Source organism: Muntiacus reevesi, chromosome 1 (genome assembly GCF_963930625.1).
Source record: "Muntiacus reevesi chromosome 1, mMunRee1.1, whole genome shotgun sequence".
NCBI classification, from domain to species: domain Eukaryota; kingdom Metazoa; phylum Chordata; class Mammalia; order Artiodactyla; family Cervidae; genus Muntiacus; species Muntiacus reevesi.
In genome coordinates, this window is record NC_089249.1 from 195,825,244 (window position 1) to 195,845,116 (window position 19,873).

General features: G+C 51.4%; 1 protein-coding gene across 2 annotated transcripts in view; it reads left to right on the plus strand.

Annotated features, from left to right (window-relative positions):
* Positions 1-4,665: 4,665 nt before the first annotated feature.
* The window catches only part of CERS4 (ceramide synthase 4), a 34,533-nt gene continuing 19,325 nt past the window's right edge, over positions 4,666-19,873 (plus strand). Inside the window, exon 1 of one of the 2 annotated variants that reach the window (XM_065917886.1) lies at positions 4,666-4,825. The gene's annotated coding sequence lies outside the window, so the exon portion shown is untranslated. Of the gene's footprint in view, positions 4,826-12,058; positions 12,125-19,873 lie in introns of those variants that run through there. The other variant, XM_065917887.1, reaches the window with a different exon arrangement.

A 19,873-nucleotide genomic window follows, 5' to 3' on the forward strand; every position in this document is an offset into this window, starting at 1 on the left:
TCCTGGACAAAATCCATTTCTTGTCTGGCCTGTCTTCATCCCCTCTGCCCTTAATGAACATTTATGAAGCACTGCTATATGCCAGGCCCCATTCTAGGTGGCAGAAGGTGACTTTGATTAAAGAATCAAGTGTGGGGGGGCTTCCCTTGTGGCTCAGTGGTAAAGAATCCACCTGCCAGTGCAGGGGACACGAGTTCAATCCCTGGTTCGGGGGAGGATCCCACATGCAGCTGAGGCTGCGTGCAACAACTGTTGAGCCTATGCTCCAGAGCCAGGGGAACTGCAACTACTGAGCCCCTTGCAGAGCAACTCCTGAAGCCTGCGTGCCCTCGCCCTCACTCCTCTCAACTAGGAAAGACCCAGCACAACCGAAATTTTGTTGTTCAGTATCTCAGTCATGTCCAGCTCTGCAACCCCATGGACTGCAGCACACCAGGCTTCCCTGTCCTTCACCATCTCCTGGAATTTGCTCAAACTCATGTCCATTGAGTCAGTGATGCCATCCAACCATCTCATCCTCTGTCACCCCCTTCTCCTCCTGCCCTCAATAGCCAAAAAAAGTAAATACATAAATGAAATCATCAATAACTTAAAAAGAAAAAAAGGAACCAAGGGGACCCCATGGACAAGCAGGAAGAGTATTTCAGCAGAGGAACAGCCAGTGCAAAGTTCTCTCCTCTCTCCCATCCTCCCCACCCTATCTCCTCCCCCAGCCTTGACTCAAGTCATTTGGAATGGGGGGTCACATAGGGAGAATGGTCCCTCTAGGATCCCCCCCTCCCCACCTAGCCTGATTATCTTCCATCCCATAGAAGAGGATTCTACGGGACTCAGAGAGGCCGTGTCATACACCCAAGGTCACACAGCATGAACGTGGGCTCAGATCCGTCTGAACCGAGGGCCTCTGTCATCAGAAAGAGAAGCCCCTCAGTGAGGGCAAGACCCTGACGGGCAAAGGCTGGGCCAGGGAGGACAGTCAGCCAAGGGCCTGGGACACCAGATTCCTGTCCAGTGTGAGGGACTGGGGTAAGAGTCATGAGCTGAACCCTCCAGGACACAGAGAGGCAGTGACAGACAGACAGACACCTTGGACTTCAGTCCCTGCCCCACCAGGCCAGGGAGCAGCAGCCCCTGAGACCACCAGAGTGGGCACAGAGTTCAAAAGAATGGGTGATGGGGACACATAGCAGGGGGTGTGGGTCTGACCTGGGTGGGTCCTCAGACCCTGGCTGGGTTGTGGCTGCTGATTTTGAAATCGTGTCAGGATCAGAGGGAGGTCTGACAGTGCAAGCAGGACTCCGGATGGGAGGTTGGGGCTCTGTCTGAGTTTCCTATCACTACAGTGACAAATCATCAGAAATTTGGTGGCTTAAAACAATTCACATTTACTATCTGACAGTTCTGGAAGTAGGAACCAAAAATGGGTCTCACTGGGCTAAAATCAAGGGGTCAGTAAGGCTGGATTCCTTCTGGAAGTTCTAGGGGAAAATGTGTTTCCTGGCCTTTTCCAATTCTAGAGGCTGCTAATCCTCCACCTTCAAAATCAACAAGTTAGTATCTTCCCATTTCTTTCTCTCTGACTCTCCTCTCTCTCTCTTATAGGGACCCTTGCGGGTATTCCCTGTTGGTTCTTCAGTGCTCAGGCCTCTGAGATTCCACTGTAGGTGGTGCAGGTTTGATCCCTGCTCAGGGAAATAAGATCCAATATGCCATACAGTGGAGAAGGGCATGGCAACCCACCCCAGTATTGTTGCCTGGAGAATCCCCATGGACAGAGATGCCTGGCGGGCTGCAGTCCTTGGGGTTGCAAAGAGTTGGATACGACTGAGCGACTAACAATAACCACTACAGGCCACACAGTACAGCCAAAAAAATGAATACTAATGAGGACCCTGTGATGATGTTGGATAATCCCCGCATCTCCAGATCCTTAACTTAATCAGCCATGCAAAGTCCCTTTTGCCTCGTAAGGTCACATATTCACAGGTTCCAGGGGTTAGGATGTGCAGGCATCCTTATATTCTGTCTAGCACAGTGCTCATTGTCCAGGGTTTAGAGTCCAGCCTCCAGACCTGGCCATGATGACCCCAGGGTCTGGAAAAGGCCACTGGAACCAGCCATCAGACTGGGGGGTGGGGGCACAGAAGGGACAAAGAAGCCCTCAGTTTATTACCTGGATCAGGGCTTAAGAGCCTCCCCAATCCTACCTTCCTGTCCCACCCTCAAGTACAGAGGGTGTGAAAGTGTGGAAGGAAGGAGGCAAGGAGCTCCCCAAGTCTCCCTAGGGTCCCCCTTCCCACCACCCAGACACCCTACATTGGACCCACCAACTTAGAAATGACTCCATCCCCCTACTCTCACCACCCAGGACCTGGCCTCCTCTGATTCCCCCATACCCTGGAGATTTTGCTGCTAAATCCCTCTGGAGTTCCTCTCTTTACTCCTGTCTACAACTCCCAGATCAGACCCCAGCTGCTCATATTGCTGTCTCATTTTAAGTCTGATTGTGTCTAACTTCAAATCTGACTGTGCCTCTCCCCAGAGAACCCTGGAGGGCCTTTAGTGACTGGTCCAGCCCTGTCCTCTCCTCACTCACCATCGGACCCTAATTCAAATGAATCCCCCCGGTTACAGATGTCACCTCTTCCAGGAAGCCTGCCCAGAACACTCCATGCTTATAGCTGGAGTCGGGAGTGGGTGGGCACAGAGGGGCAGGGAGTAGTGGAGAAGTGGCCCATGTGCAGAAGGTCCAGCCTGCATCTCTTTTTGCCAGGCGAAGCCCTTCCTCCAGCCTCCCCACCTGTGCCCAGAAAGTACCTCCCACCTGAAATCTCTCCCTGACCCCAGCCCACCCAAATCCTCTTTAGAGGACCTACCATCTACACCTCTAGGAACCTGCTGCTCCTCCTCTGGGGCCTGGACTGCCCCCATTCTACCAGGTCTCTGGTGTCACTATTAATCCAAATGGCTCTCATGTTCTGCACACCCCCAGGTGCAAAATACCGTGGACATGACTGAGTGACTGAACAATAAAATTTTCACGGTGCTGAGAAGAGTCTTTATTGTTTGACTTTTCCTTGTGTGCAAAGGAGCTCTTGGACTTCCCTGGAAGCTCAGCAGTAAAGAATCTGCCTGCCAATGCAGGAGACACGGGTTTGACCCCTGGGTGGGGAAGATCCCTTGGAGAAGGAAATGGGAACCCACTTCAGTTTTCTTGCCTGGAACATCCCATGGACAGAGGAGCCTGGTGGGCTACATACAGTTCATGGGGTCACAAAAGAGTTGGACAAGACTGAGCAGCTAAACAACAAAGGAGCTCTTGGAGGAAGAGGAGAGAATAAAAGGGTGAATGTGGATGGTGGGGCAGAGGAGGCAGGGGGGCTCTGAGGACCAGACTGAGAGCTGAAGAAGGATGCACACATTTGGGAAGAGAAGGGACAGCGCAGCAGAGGGAACAGAAGGTGCAAATGCGGGCAAGCTGGATGGAGTGGGACAGCTTCAACCACACTTGCTACAGTGGGCTCTGCTCTCCTCCCCCTTTGTGTGTGTGGAAATCAATCTCAGAAGATGTGAAGCAACTTGCCTAGGGTCCCACAGCCAAAATAACCTGGGGTTCACCCACCTCGCCCAGGGTCTGCTACAGGGAGAGACTTATTGTTCAAAGGTGAGCCACTTGCCTAGACGTTGTGGGGTTGGCCGGTGGTTCTGGAACCCTCTTCCCTTCAACTGGCGACAGCTGGACTGCAAGTCTCTTAGATGCTGCCTAGGTGCTTACAAACTACCTCTGCGCGACGCGGGATTGCCCAGCATTCACGGATTGCCCTGGCTCCCTGCCCCTGTGCGCCGGGCGGGGTGGAGGTGGGGTGGGGGGTGGGGGTTGGGGGGGTGTCACTTTCTTCCTCCCTACAAGAGGGAAACTGGGGTTTCGCCACCACCAACACCGTTCTACCTCCCTGCATTTATCTTCACAGCTCTGCCGCCTATCTCTGCACCCCACTGAACCACAAACTCGCCCACCTGCCCTATACGCCTCCCAGCCCGCAGGGGGGTTCCTTGGCTTCCCAACTCCGCAGTTGGTCCCATGAACCAAAAACTGGACCAGCTCGGCCTGAGAGCTGGGACAGGTCACCAGACCTTGGGGGCACTGGGGTGGCCTCCGAGGCCTGAGGTGGTGAGTCGGGGGGCTTCTGCACAGCACCCAGCGGTGCACTCAGGCGGGTCCAGGCGCGATGGTGTGTCGGCAGATACACGGATGGGTCAGAGCCAGGCCAGCAAAGAGGACCCGGGAGGGCGCTGGAGAGGACTTGCAGAGAACGGAAGAGAAATGCGGGCCGGACTGAGCGCGCAGCAGATGGAGGTAGGTTCAAAGGAAAGAGCTACCGCAAAGCGAAGAAACCCGTGGCGGGGTTCAGGCTAAACAGCGCCGCGGGGCGGGGCCGGGCGGGACTGGAGGCGGGGCCCCGTGGCGCGGGGCGGGGTTGGAGGCGGGGCCCCTTATGCGGGGTGGGGGTCTAGGAAGCGGCCTTGTCGCTAGAGGGGCCCGAGCGCCGCTAGGACCCCGAGCCTTGAAGGCCTCAGCCCGGCCCCGCCCCGGCCCCGCCCCGGCCCCGCCCCGGCCCCGCCCTCCAGGCCCCGCCCCCCGATCCCGGCCCGCGCTGCCCCCAAAGCCTGCTTCCCGGCCCCCCGCAGAGGCGGCGCCTGGAGCAGAGTCCGGGTGCCTGGTGCTGGCTGCGCGCGTCTCCTCCTCCGCATCTGCGGCAGGCGAGCTGTCAGCCACCCACCCCACCGCCGGCCCCTGGTTCTCCCGTACGCCTGCGCCCCCCAGGTAAGTGAGACCCCAGCTATCCGAACGCGGCCGGGAACGCCACCCTAGCAGCGAGCTCCGGCCCCGCCTCCACGGCCATGGCGTCCGCGGCGGTCCTCAGACACAGCCGCTGTGCCCCATCCTCGCCCGGGACGGACTCTCGGGGCTTTCCCGTCTGGTCCCAGGCCCCGGCCGCCTCCCTGAGAGAGCCCCGCTCCCCCGAGGGCCGGGGCGCAGCGAACGCAGGAGGACGCGGCGGCTGCGTGACGGGTGGGCGAGAGTGGGTACGAGCCTAACATGACGGGGGCGGGGTGGGGGTGGTCGTAGGGAGTCCGGAATGTGTGAACGCGAGGAGCGCGATGCGCGGGTCTGTCGGTCGGTCACCAGCGAATCTGTACCTGCTGGGGATGCAGCCGGGGCCCTAGCGTAAACAGACACGGATCATGTCAGCCCATGCCAAGTGCGGAGAAGACCACACCTCTGGGAGATGGGCTAGGATCACGGAGGAATTCTCGGAAAAGGTGTCAGCCGGGCCTGAGAGAATCAGCCAGGGAGGGGTTATTAGGCCCAGAAAACAGCAAAAGATTATGAGGCAGGGCCCAAACTGGCGTTTCTGCAGAGCGGAAAAGAGGCGAGCGTGGCTCAAGTTCGGTGAGCCGGCATCGAGGTGCGAAGACCTTGGCCTCGGGCCAAGAAGATAACGAGCAGTGTGTGGATTCCGTTCTCAGGTCTGTGGGGACCACGGAGGCTTAGGACAAAGTGAGTGACCGGGTCCAGCTGTGTCTTACAAAGATCCAGCAGCTACTCTGCCCCCAAAAAAGAGATGGGAGGAGGAGACTGTGTGGATTTGGACCCGACAGGAAGGGGGCGATGGAAAGTGGGCGTTTTGGGGTTCTTCTTTGGCAGAGGGACTTCGCCTGCATTCCCTGCCTGCTCAGAAGTGGGGCGGGAAGACAGGTGCATGGAAGAGATTTCTGGTGTGGGCAGCTGGGAGTGTGGAAGGATGGGGAAACCGAGGGAGAAACAGGTCAGGGGGTGTGAGGCTGTTGTGACTCAGACTGATTTGCAAAACCTGAGATGCCACTTGAGGGGGGACGTCCTGAAGACACCACTGGGAACCCAGGCCAGGTCCAAGGTGACTAAGTGCAAGGGGGCAGCCTGGATCTGTTGTATGGGGCCACTTGAAATGGAAATTCTGGAGTGTAGAGGTGTCTTTGAAGCCCCCAGAGTCCCCAGCCTCTACTCAGCCCCCTTCCAGGAGCCTGTGTGTATGCGTGCTCAGTTGTGTCTGACTCTGCCACCCCACAGACCATAGCTTGCCAGGCTCCTCTGTTCATGGAATTTTCGAGGCAAGGATACTGGAGTGGGTTGCCATTCCCTTCTCCATGGAATCTTCCCAACCCAGGGATTGTCCTGCATTGGCAGGTAGATTCTTTACCACTGAGCCACATGGGAAGCCCCTTCCAGGAGCAGCTGCTATGAATAAACTTGGCGGTGATGGGAGTTCCCGGAAGCTCACTTAGCATACCTGGGTCCCTGAGGCCCCAGCCAGGCTGCAGGGAGAAGGCAGTTGGAACCTTCCTTGCCCGGCCTCCCCTCTCACCTATTTCCAGCTGGGAGGGAGCCTTGGTCATTGCACTGGTCTTGGGTCCCTAGAGAAAGTTTCCTGGGCTTCAGTTTGCTCATCTATAAAATGGGTCCATAGTACCTGTATCTGGGGATGATGTTCCAATCAAAGGCAGCCTCAGCTAGGAAATAAAAAGGGGTTTGGCCAATCCCAAGGGCAGCCTTATGCCTCGGGTAAGGGGGAGGGGCTGCAGCTCCGGTGGGAGTTCAGGGCCCGGTGAGCCTCCATTTCTTGCTCTGAGAAATGGGAAGAACTCATAAGTGCATCCACCTCCAGAACCCACAGGCGTCGGCAGATCAAGGGAGTCAGGCATGTAAAGTGTTTGGTTGGCCCAGCGCCCAGCACGAAGTGCTCGCGGGGCACAGGAACTGCCGTCATGATTGGAGTTGGCTGTGGGGAGCGGGCCAGTCCTCCCACCACCCCTGGGATGCCCACAGGAAGACAGGCGCGGGGGGGCACGCTCCTCTCTTATCTGGGCACTGCAGGCTGTCCCCTCTCTGGCTGCTGGAAGCTGCCTCTGAGCTCATCCTGCCAGTTTGAATGCAGTGCTCTCAGGCTAGTGACTTCACCTCTGGTTCAATTTCTTCACCTGTAAAATTGGGAATAATAGCAGTCGTCACCTCAGAGGTGAGCGCAATGCCTATCTGCTAATAACAACCACCTGGCAAGGCAGAGTGGATGCCTGGAGGGGTAGTGGGGAGGAGGAGGGAGGAGCCCAGAGAAGTGACCTGACTCAGCCTCCAGAGGGGTCAGGAGTCAGGCTTCTTGTTGGAGGTGACCACTGACCTGGTTACCGAAGATTATTAAGAGTTCATGGGCAGGACTTCCTTGGAGGTCCAGTCGTTAAGAGTCTGCCTGCCAATTCAGGGGATGTGGGCTCGATGTCTGTTCTGGGAGGAGTCCATGCACTGTGGGGCAACTAGCCCCATGTACCACAACAGTGGAGCCCGTACTCTAGAGCTGTGATCACTGAAGCCTGCGTGCCATAAAGTCCGCAACAAGAGGAGCCACTGCAATGAGAACTCCGCATGCCACAACGAGAGAAAGCCTGTGCACAGCAACAGAGACCCAGCGCAGCCAAAAATAAGTAAATAAATAAAAATTTTTAATTAAAAGAATAGAGTTCACAGGCAGAGAGACCAGTGAACAGAGATGTGGAGGGGAGTCACCTTGGGTAAATGGGAGAAGCTGGGGGCAAGGAGCCAGGAAATCAGCATGAGAGAGACTGCACTGGTCCAGACCATGATGAGGCTGGACCAGGTGGAGGTGTGGATGAGTGAGAAGTGAGTAGATCCTGGATAGACTTGAAGTTGGGCTTCCCCAGTGGCTCTGTGGTAAAGAATCCGCCTACAAAGCAGGAGACACAGGAGATGAGGGTTTGATCCCTGGGTCGGGAAGATCCCCTAGAGAAGGGATTGGCAACCCACTCCAGTATTCTTGCTTGGGAAATCCCCATGGACAGAGGAGCCTGGCAGGCTACGGCTCATAGTGTCGAAAGAGTTGGACGCGACTGAAGCAACATAACACGCACGCACACCTTTGTCAACATGATTCTGTCACACCAGGTCTCCACCCTGAAGAGCAGGAGCTCACCCCTCTCCCCACATCCTCCTAGGCTTCCCAAATCATATGGCTTCCGGGCCATGAGTATGTCTGGGGAGGGGGTCAAGCCCCTGCCAGCCACCCCCTGGGGATCCCCTTCCACCTTGCGCTGGTCCCCAGTTCCCACCCGCCCTGTCTGTCACTGATTCATTCAGTACATGCTGATGAAGTATGCATGCTGGGAGGTAGTGGGGACTAACAGGGAACAAAATGAAGCTTCTTTGCCACCCCCCCCACCACCACCTCATTAGTGGAGCTGATGTTCTGGGAAGGGGGCAAGAGAAACCTGAAGGATGATAAGGAACCGACCAGGCAGACAACTGGAGGAAGGGCAATTTGGGCAGAGGGTCCAGCATGTGCAAAGATCCTGAGGCAGGACCCAGCCCGGCATGTTAAGAGGTTTAGCAAAGAGGCCCATGTGGCTGGAGCAGCATGAGCCAGGGGGGAGAGTGTCAGATGAAAAGACTGAGGGTCCTTAGGGCCCCTCAGCCCAACAGTTGCAGACCCTGGGTGGGTCCCTGCTCAAGGGGGAGTGCGGTTACTGAGCCCCACTGCTGTGCAGTTTGCTTTGGTGTGTTGTTCCCTGTGTGGAGTGGACAGTATGCCCCAAAGGCAGAGGAGGCTGGCAGGAGGAAGGAAGAGAGGGCCAGCCCTTTCCTGGTGGGCAAAGCTGATGCTGGGAAAGATTGAAGGCAAGAGGAGAAGGGAGCGACAGAGGATGAGATGGTTGGATGGCATCCCCGACTCGATGGACATGAGTTTGAACAAACTCCGGATGATAGTGAGGCACAGGGAAGCCTGGCGTGCTGTAGTCCATGGGGTTGCAGAGTCGAATACAACTGAGTGACTGAACAGCAGCAAAACTTCTCCCCTTCCTTCTGCACTTGCTGGGGCCTCTGCTGACCTGGGAGGCTTCCTGGAAAGGTCAGAGGGAGTGGAAGGAAGGAACAAGGGGGAGGGCGCTAAAGGAGGCTGAGAAGGGGGCCAGGGAAGAAGAGGAGGAGGACACAGAGCCCAGAGCTGGGTGTTGGGGCAGCATGTCCACAGGGAGGTGACAGGAGATGGCAGGCAGGGGCCTGCTGAGCCTTGAGGATGAGCAGCAAAAACCCAAGCAGATATACTTTGAGGATGGCCCCTCCACCAGCCCATAGTCACTGCCTTTCCCATAGCCCATAGGAGAAAGGATTTGGCGTCCCGTCCCATACCCCGTGTGAACAAGGAACTGGTCAGCTGCGCCTGTTGACACTTCCCACCCTCACCATTCAGCTGGACGTGCACCAAACCCCTCCAGTTTCAGAGACTCGGTGGTTGTGGTGCGTGGGCTTAGTTACCTTCTGCAAGTGGGCCCTTAGTTCCCTGACCAGGGATCGAACCCTGAGGTCACAAAGAGTTGGACATGACTGAGCATGCATGCATGAACACAGACCTGCAGACCTCTCAGGGTCCCAGAGGAGCCAAGGGTTGAGACAGAGGCAGACCTCGAGCTTTGGAAAAAAAAAAAAAAAGCCAGCCTGGACAGATCTGCTGTTGTACTGCAAGGCAAATTTTTAACCACTGGCCCACCAGGGAAGTCCCTGAAGACAGTCTTAGATTTCAATGAATCCCAACTCTCCACTTCCTACCCATCCCCTCCCCTGTGCCTCAGTTTCCCCAGCTGCAAAATGGAGATGACAGAAATACTGGGCACTGATGCCAGCCACAGCTTCCTGGGGGCCTGACCACAGAGTGGAAGGAGTTGGGGGCAAATTAGACCCTGGGGCGGGACACTTTGGACTTTCCTGTGTATTCCTAGAATTTTTCAGAAATGTGTGAAGAATGAGGGGAGGTGGGCTACTTTACTTCTGGTAGCCCAAGTCTCTCTTAAAGGTAATATGTATATATATACATATATCTTTCCCCCCTCTTTGTAGGTTTTGAATCTTTCATTTTAGGATAAAAATTTTTTTCATAACCCATTCTTCAGCACAAATGCCATGACCCTTTAGAATGTATGTGATCAGTATGTTATCTTTAGAGTTTTATTTTATTTTGAGATGGACCATTTAAAGAATCTTTATTGAATTTATTACAATACTGTTCCTGTTTTATATTTTGGTTTTTTGGCCTTGAGGCAGGTGGGATCTTAGCTTCCTGACCCAGGTTGAAACCCACAACCCGTGCACTGGAAGGCAAAGTTCTTAACCACTGGACTATCAGGGAAGTCCCTGGACTATAGATTTTAAGGCTATTCTTGAAGGAGGTGTCAGGCTATACTCAGGTACCTACTTCCTCTGATGTGGTTCTCACTGGCAAAGTAGTGGCTCTGAATGTTGAAACTGTTACCTTTTCTACACAACCAAATTCACATGACATTTGCAGCCACAGCTTTTATTCAGGGCAGTCCTTTGTTGTTGTTGTTATCATTTTATTTATTTCTCGCTGTTCTGAGTCTTCATTGCTGCACAGGCTTTTCTCTAGTTGCAGCAAGCGGAGACTACTCTTCTTGCCGTGCATAGCCTTCTTATTGAGGTGGCTTCCCTTGATGGGGAACGTGGGCTCAAGGTCCCTCGGGCTTCAGTAGTTGTTGCTCTGGGGCTCTAGAGCACAGGCTCTGTGGTTGTGGAGCACGGGCCTAATTGTTCCGTGGCATGTGGGATCTTCCTGGACCAGGGATCGAACCCGTGTCTCCTGCATTGGCAGGTGAACTCTTTAGGAGGGCATGACAACCCACTCCAGTGTTCTTGCCTGGAGAATCCCACGGACAGAGGAGCCTGGTGGGCTACAGTCCATGGGGTTGCAAAGAGTCAGATACGATTGAGCGACTTAGCACATACGCACTGCAACACAGCCATGTTTCTGAGATTTGAGCAGACTTCAGGAATCGTGGCCATGGACTCCAGGCTGAGAACCATGGAGTCTCATGGCTGCAGGAGGTCGGAAGGGTAGAGGGGGCCAGGGCAGAGCCAGATCATATAGACCTTGGTGATCAACCCCAGGCACGAAGGGAAGGTTGGCCTCCAACCCCCAGCAGCCCCAGTCTCCAGTGTGGGGGAGGGCTTGTAGAGTGAGGCTTTTTGGGACCCCTGTGGGGTGGATGGGGAAGAGGAAGTACTCTTGTTACAGAAACACCCCTGGGTCTTAAAGGGCCCACACACAGACTCCCCCCCGGGGACCCTTCCCTTGGCCTTGGAACCTCTACCCACCCAGAGGGTGAGTCTTCTCACACAAGCCCTGCTTTGTTCCCCGCCCTTACCTGGGTGGGCGGGTAGGTAGGCAGTGGAGTGATGACTGCATCAGTGAAGGCACTGCTAGCCTGGGGCCACCTGGCAAGAGTGGATCTGCCCAGGCTGGTTTTTCTCTCCGCACTCACAGTTTGCCTCTGTCTCAACTCTTGGTTCCCCTGGGACCCTGACAGGTCTGCAGGCCTGTGTTCGTGCATGCGTGCTCAGGGGTGTCCAACTCTCTGTGACCCCGTGGATTGTGGCCCTCCAGGCTCCTCTGTCCATGGGATTCTCCAGGCAAGAATACTGGGGTGGGTATCCATCTCCTCCTGCAGGGGATCTTCCTGACCCAGGGATCAAACCTGGGTTGCCTGCATTAGCAGGTGGATTCTTTACTACGGAGCTACCCGGGAAGCCCTCCTTTAGGTTACTCGCTTTAATGCTGCTACCAGAAAAGCAGCCTTCCGTTTCACTTCTTGCTTCTGTTCCCTGTTGTTAAATACTTTAGAAACAACATCTCTACTAATTGAGAAGGGTTCAATTCAAATACACTGCCAGGGTCCTCTGTCCTTGGGATTCTCCAGACCAAAATACTGGAGTGGGTGGCCATTTCCTTCTCCAGGGGATCTTCCTAACCCAGGGATTGAACGTGGGTCTCCCGCATTGCCGGTGGATTTCTTCACTGTCTGAACTACCAAACTACCAGGGAAGCCCATATGCCATCTAATTTCTGTAATTTTTTAATCTCTGGGGCGCTTCGCCTGATGCAGGTCATCTGAGGTCCCAAGGACAGCCCACGCGTGCCAGGACTATTCACAGGAGAATCACCCCCCTTCTGGGGACATCGAGGCCCGAGGCTCCTGTTGCTGCTGCTGTGTCTTTAAGGCCCAGGTGACAACTCTTGCCAGCTTCCGCTTGAATGCTGGAACCAGGAGGGCTCAGACCTGGGCTGGCAGGCTCCCTAGAGTTCAGCACCTGCCAGCACCAAATGTCATCCTGCTTACATTGTGTTTGTTTTATGGCCACTGTCCGTTTATGATGCTGACACTGACTCTCTTTTTTCCTTTCCCATTATAATTTATTACATGATATTGAATACAGTTCCCTGTGCTAATCAGTCAGTCCTTGTTGTTTATCTGTATATAGTAGTTTGAATCTGCTAATCTCAAACTCTTCATCGATTGATCCCCTCACCCTTTTTCCCTTTGGGAACTGTAAATTTGTTTTCTATGTCTGGGAGTCTGTTTCTGTTTTGTGAATAAGTTCATTTGTATACTTGTTTTAGAGTCCACGTGTAAGTGATATATGGTATTTGTCTTTGACTGACTTAATTTAATATGATATCTAAGGTCCCTCCATGGGACTGCAAATGGCATTATTTCATTCTCTTTATGGCTGAGTAATAGTCCATTGTTGATATGTACCACTTCATCTTTATCCATTCCTCTACTGATGAACTTTTAGGTTGCTTCCATGTCTTATTTGCAAATGGTGCAGCTGTGAACACTGAGGTGTGTGTATCTTTTCAAATTAAAGTTTTCATATTTTCTGAGCACATGCCCAGGAGTGGGATTGCTGGATCATATGGTAGCTCTATTTTACATTTTCTAAGGAACCTCCATACTCTTCTCCATAGTGGCCGCACCAATTTACATTCCTACCAACAGTGTACAAGGGTTCCATTTTCTCCACACCCTCTCCAGTGCTGGCTTTTCTCTTTCAGGGAGGGAAACATGGATGGGGGAGGCAGCCTGGGGCAGGGGACTTCCTTGGTGGTCCAGTGACTACGATTCTGAGCTCCCAATGAAGGGGGGATCAGGGTTCGATCCCTGGTCAGGGAACTGGATCCCTCATGTGGCAACTGAGACCTGGTGCAACCAAATAAATAAATAAAAATAAATAGTGATAACATTAAAAAAAAAAAAAAAAAGCAATACCAGAAGCAGAGAGATCAAGGTGGAGGTAACCACGAGAACTGAAATCAGAGATGGGTCCTCGGTAGTGGGGATTGAGCGGAGAAGGAACTCGCTTGATTGTTACGGGAGAGACAGATGCAGTTGCAGGACCTGGAGAGTAGCTGAGTGTCGCGGGGGGCGGGGGGCGGGGGAGATGAGGAAGGGTCTGAGATGACTCTCAGATTCTTGTCCCCAAAGACTGGGTACATGGTGGGATGTTGGCCAAGAAACACACTTGTGGTGCAGGGTGACTTGAGTGAGATACATCTGGGCAAGGCATAGCCAGGCACTGTTGGGATAACCATTTTGGCATTGGGAGAGGAACCTGGAAACTGCGGGAATCTGGAAAACCAAAGCACAGGCTCACAGATAGTGGGGGTGAGATTTCCCAGGGAGAAAAGCTGGTGTGAGAGGGTTCAGGACTGGCCTTAGTCTAGGGTCAAAGGAGAAGAAAACAGCTTGGATTAGATTAGCCAGGATGCCATGGTTCTTGGAAGGAGAGACAGACAAAGGGGGCAAATAGACCACTAGGAAGAATTGATGCTTTAAATTGTGGTGCTGGAGAAGACTCTTGGGAGTCCCTTGAACAGCAAGGAGATCAAACCAATTAATCCTAAAGGAAATCAGTCCAGAGTATTCACTGGAAGGACTGAAGCTGAAGCTCCAATACTTTGGCCAGCTCATGCAAAGAGCCAACTCATTGGAAAAGACCCTGATGCTGGGAAAAATTGAGGGCACCAGGAGAAAGGGACAGAGGATGAGATGGTTAGACAGCATCCCTGGCTCAATGGACATGAATTTGAGCAAACTCCAGGAGATAGTGGAGGACAGAGAAGCCTGGCGTGCTGCAGTCCATGGGGTCTCAGAGGGCCGGACATGACTTAACAGCTGAACAACAAGAGCACACACCACTGGGAGGTCAGGTATCTACAGAAAGAAAACTGACCGCTGGGGCTGGTGTGGGCCAGGGGTAGTCACTGATGACCCAGGCAAAGCCCGGAGTACATGGGGTGAAGCGTAGGCATAAAGGCAGCAGGTCCTGTTTGCTAAGAATGCAGAGGCTGAGGATCCGTGAGCCCATGTCCATCTAGAACACCGGGTGGTATGGAGCTGAGCTCACGTGCAGCCTGGTCAGATACCAGCTATGTGGCCCTGGGTAGATAAGTCAGTTCATCCGTGACAGGAGAACAGTAACTGCATTTAGGATGGTACATTTTATGTTAGGTGTATTGTGCAATTAAAAAAAAAAATTTAAGTCACCTTGAAATATACTTCTTGTAAAAATCAGTGACTCACAAAATAAGTGGACCAGCTTCCCCTCTCCCCCACCTTCCTGATAGAATATCTGTCCAGAGTGTGGACTACATCCTTTAAAGCACTCCAACTGCCCTTGTGTTGGATCTTTTGATGTTCTCCCAAGGTCACTGAGACTCTGTATATTTTTTTAAATTGTGGTAAAATACATGCACGCTAAACATTTTACCGTTTTAACCATTTTTAATTGCACGACTAGGTAGCATTAAGTACATTCACAATATTAAGCAGCCACCGCTGTCCGTTTCTAGATACACATTTTTATTCAATCTTTAGTTTTTTCTTCTCTCTTCTTCTGTTCAGTATTTGCTATTATCAGTCTCCAAATTAGTTAGCTGTCTTTTCTACCATTTCCAATCTGCTATTAAGCCCACAGTTGGGGGTTGAGGGGAAAAAACACCAAAAACCATTTTTTGGCTTTTTTTCTGGATAAATAATGCTTTTTTTTTCTTCTTGTACAATGTATATTGTATTTTATTTATTTTTTAAGGTATAGTTGATGTACAATATTATATGTTTCAATATTATATGAATCACAGTATAGTGATTCACAATTTATAAAGGTTGTACTCCATTTGTTGTTATCATAAAATATTTACTGTGTTCCCTGTGTTGTACAATATGTCCTTGTAGCTTATTTATTTTATATATAGTAGCTTGTACCTCTTAATTTCCTACCCTTCTCTTGCCCCTCCGCCTTCTCTCTTCCTACCAGCAACCACTAGTTTGTGGGTCTGTTTCACTCATGCTATATTCACTAGCTTGTTTTATTTTTTAGATTTCACATATAAGTGATATCATACAGTGTTTGTCTTTCTCTGTCTGACTTATTTCACTAAGCATAATACCCTCCAAGTCCATCCATGTTCTTGCAAATGGCAAAATTTCATTCTTTTTATGGCTGAGTCCACAGTCAACTTTTTTATTTCAAATATTGTACTTTTCAGTTTTAGAATCTCCAGTTGGTACATTTTTTTTTAATAATTTCTGCTTCCCTACTGAGGTTTTTTGTTGTTGTTGTTGATTCATTAGGAGGTACTTTTCCTTCACATCCCTGAATATATTTATAATAGCCGCTTCAAAGTCCTTATCTGCTCATTCCAACATCTGGGTCACCTCAAGGTCAGTCTTCAGTGATTTCCTTCTTTCTTGAGCATAGGTCATGTGTCCCTGTTTCTTCACATGTCAAATAATTTTGGGTTGTATTCTGGACATTATGAAAGATAAGTTGTAGACACTCTGTATTCTGCTGTGTTCCTCCAAAGAACATTGATTCTTCCCCACATCCCTTTTTAAAAATTTCACAGGCAATTAAACTGTCTGAACTCAAGATCCAAAGTCTCTTTCCCCTGGGGTGGGAGGAGGGTGATATCTTACTTTCCTTTAGCTTTAGCCAGGCTGGTTGGAGTCTGCCCTGCACATGGTTCAAGGGTTAGCAAGAGACTTGCACAGCAATTTTGGATAGAATTTGGACCTAATTTTTTGTTGTTGTTTTTTGGCTTTTTTCTTTCCTGTATGTTCTGCCCCATTGTTGAGCTGTTATGGTCCCTTTGGATTCTGTCTTATCATTTTTCAATCCAGTTTCCATTTCCAGTGAAAAATGGAACTCACCCCGTGCCATTCCCTTAGTGTAGGTAGAGACTCCCTTCTAACTTCTGCCTATTTTTGGTCACTCTCTAGAGCCCTCGTGCCCAGTAGAATTTTCTGCAATGATGGAAATGTTCCATACCTACACTGCCCAATATGGTAGCCACAAGCCACGTGTGGCTATTAAGTATAGAAATGTTCATAATACAACTGAGGAACTGAATTTTATTTTAATTTTAATTAATTGGAAGTTAAATGAGCACATGTGGCTAATGGATATAGGATATAGTAACACCAAAGCTTCAAGGTATAACAGTTTTTTAGTATATAGTCCAGAGTTTATCATTATTTTCTCTGAGAGGGCTGGTCTGATGCAGCTAACTCCACTGTTATAAATACCAAGGACAAAACTCTTTTGGTGGTTTTCCATTACATGAATTACATATCAGTCCATTAGTGTCTCTGTATTTTGCTTTCATTTTTTCAACTCAGTGATCCTACCAAGTCCATGAGCTTAGCTTTTCCTCCTCTCTTCATCCCAATTTGATAATTTTCTTAATTAAAAATTATTTTAATTGTGGTAAACCACATATAGCAAAAAAATTATCATCTGGACCATTTTATACAATATTTACATTGTCATGTAACCCATCTCTGTGACTTTTTCATTTTCCAAACAGAAACTGTTCCCACTGAACACTTAACTCCCCATCCAGCTACTCTGGCCCCTGGTACCCATCATTCTACTTCCTGTCTCTATAAATCTGACTCCTCTAACTAAGGACCTCCTATAAGTGGAATCAGATACTATCTGTCTTTCTGAGATTGGCTTATTTCATTGGGCATCATGCCCTCCAGGTTGGTCTGTACCATATCTTCCTCCTCCTTTTAAATGCTTATGTAATATTTCATAGTATGGAATCCTGAATTTCTGATGGAAATTTCTGATCCCCAGCACTAGACATCCAGGTTGCTTCCAGTTCTCACTGGAAGGGAGAAAGGAAGGAACTCCAAGGGACACAAAAAAATGTGGGGAGTGATGGATATGTGTGTGTGCTCTTTGCTATCCCATGGACTGTAGCCCACCAGGCTCCTCTGGCTATGAAAATTTCCAGGAAAGTGTACTAGAGTGGGTTGCCATTTCCTCCTCCAGGGGATCTTCCTGACCCAGGGATCGTGCCCGCGGCTTCTGCATTGACAGGAGGATTTTTTCCCACTAAGTCACCTGGGAAGCCTATAGTGATGGATATCTTGATCGAGGTGATGAGTTCCATCAGTCAGTACATACATATGTCAAATACCTTGAATCACACACTTCAAACATGCATAGTTTTTGCATGTCCCTCAATAGTCATGTTTTTGGTTTTTTTAAAAAAAATTTGGCTGCATCACATAGCATGTGGGATCTTAGTTCCCTGACCAGGGATCAATGCTCTCTGCAATGGAAGCACAGAGTCTGGACCTCCAAGGAAGTCCCAGAGTTGTGTGTTTTTGTTTTTAACGAATTGCATGAGCAGGAGACATAGGAGATGCAGGTTCAACCCCTGGGTCAGGAAGATCCCCTGGAAAATGAAATGGCAACCTGCTCCAGTATTCTTGTCTGGAGAATCCCATGGACAGAGGAACCTGGAGGGCTACAGTCTGGGGTCACAAAGAGTTGGACACGACTGAGCACACACTCAGCAAGCACTCCCCTTACAAACCCATCCGTTTGCTTGATCTGTCTGAGTCCTGTGCAGGCAACAATCAGATCCTGCTGCCCGCCTTGCCTCTGGGGCTGGATCTGCTCACTTGCCCACTAAAACTTCCAGAGACTTGATCTCTCTTTCCTCGGTCCTTCTTGAAACTACCCTAACCAGCTCCCCAGCACACCCGTACGCTGGGCGATGCTGGGGGCCCCACAGGTCTCTTCCTGGTCTGACCCTCACTCTCTGGTGGGAAGGCTCGGCTCTCTAAGCTCAGTGGAGCCAACCAGGGCTGAACAGAAGCTTTGAAGAAAGGCCCTGGTGGGGTGGGCGGGACTAGGGAAGGAGCTCTGCTTCCTTAGGGTGGGAAGGATAGGCCTCTTAAGTAGGGAATTCAATCTGACCCAGTCTTAAAGACTAATACAAATGAGCCCAGTGAAGGGGGTGCGGGCACTTTAGGAAAAAGACACCACCTGTGTAAAGACTTCGCGCCACTGAGCGGTGCCCTTGGGGGCTGTAGCACCTGGGATATTCCAGAGGCTGTAGGAGGGAGGGAACAGATTCCAGGAGGGTGGATGTCCCACAGTCAGCCCTCAGGCATCTGCAGATCAACCCTCTAGCCCTCACTGATGGTTGCTTTATTAGGGGGAGGGGCGGTGGTAGGGGGTTGCATTGCCAAGGGGTGATTCTGAGAAGGTGTAGCCGGGGAACCTGGAGAAGCAGGCTGTGGTGATGAGGGGTGGCCAATAGGCTGGGGATTCCAGGGGACATGGGCCAAGACTCTATGCTTCCAATGCAAGGGACCAGGGTTCTATACGTGGTCCAGGAAAATCCCATGTGCCATGGGGCAACTAAGCCCATGTGCTGCAACTACTGAAGCCTGCAAACTGCAACAGAGACTCAGCATGGCCAAAAGTAAGTAAAGAAATAGATAATTGTAAACATTAAAAAAAAGAAAAGAAAACAGTTCAATTGGGATGACAAAACAAACAAAATTGGGTAAGGAGATGGAATAATATGATGGCTTCTTTGGTAGTGATCCGAGAAGAATTCTCTAAGGAGGTAACAGTTAACCAAGATGTGAATGATGAGACAGAGATAGACAGGGGTTGCCTGGGAGAACAGCATGTGCAAAGGTCCTGAGGCAGGAATGAACTTGGTGAGTTGGACAAGCATATGCAAAGGCCCTGAGGCAGAAATGAGCTTTGTGAGTTGGTCATAGCGCATGCAGAGGTCCTGAGATGGGAGTGAGCTTGGTGAGTTTTGGACACAGCACATGTAGGCCCTGGAGGAGGAATGATTGGTGAATCATTCACCAATCACCAATTGATTGGTGAATTGGAAGCCCACCAAGCAGTCATTGCAGTGAATTGAGTTGGGGGAGGGGGCGTACCAATAAGGCCAGAGCATGGAGGGGAGAGGCAGAGTCCTGGACTTGGGGCCCCCCTTAGGGTCCTTGAAGGTGGTATCTTCTGGCCTGGCTACATCTCTGGTCGTGAGCACTCTGCAGGGACCCTGCTCAGAGAGGCCAGAGTGGAGGAGCCGGGGCTGGGTGCAGGGGTGGCTGTGTTATCTACAAATAACCCCCTGTTAGCCCATCACGTGCTCCCTGCCTGGGCCTCTAGCCGAAGGAGTCAGGTGACCCCAAGCAGGCTAGACTGTGGGGGTAGAGAGTGAGTATGTGTGTGTGTCTGTTCTTCCCTGCACAGCCCAGGCAAGCCCTGCACTTCCAGTTAGACTGAAAATAAAATGTGTGTGCACAGCTCTGCTCTGCTGGGTGGTGCCAGGGCCTTTGGGGAGGGGGAGTTCAGGGGTGCTCTGCTCATCCTCCCCCTCCCCATGTCAGCACAAAGCCCTGATCACTGTCTTCCACTTGCCCCCCCAATCTGGGGATATTTTTAGGCACTAAGAAGGATTATCAGAGTCTGGCTCCCAGGTGGCAGGGGCAGGGCTGGGAGTGGGGCCAAAGTGCCTTTGAGAAGCAGTCCAGGCTGGATACCAGCTTGGGGAGGAGGGGGAGGAACCCGAGGGTGGGAGGGGAGATGAGGATAAAACCTCAGGCTGGTTAGGCCTGATCAGCTGCCCACTTGGTGATTCTC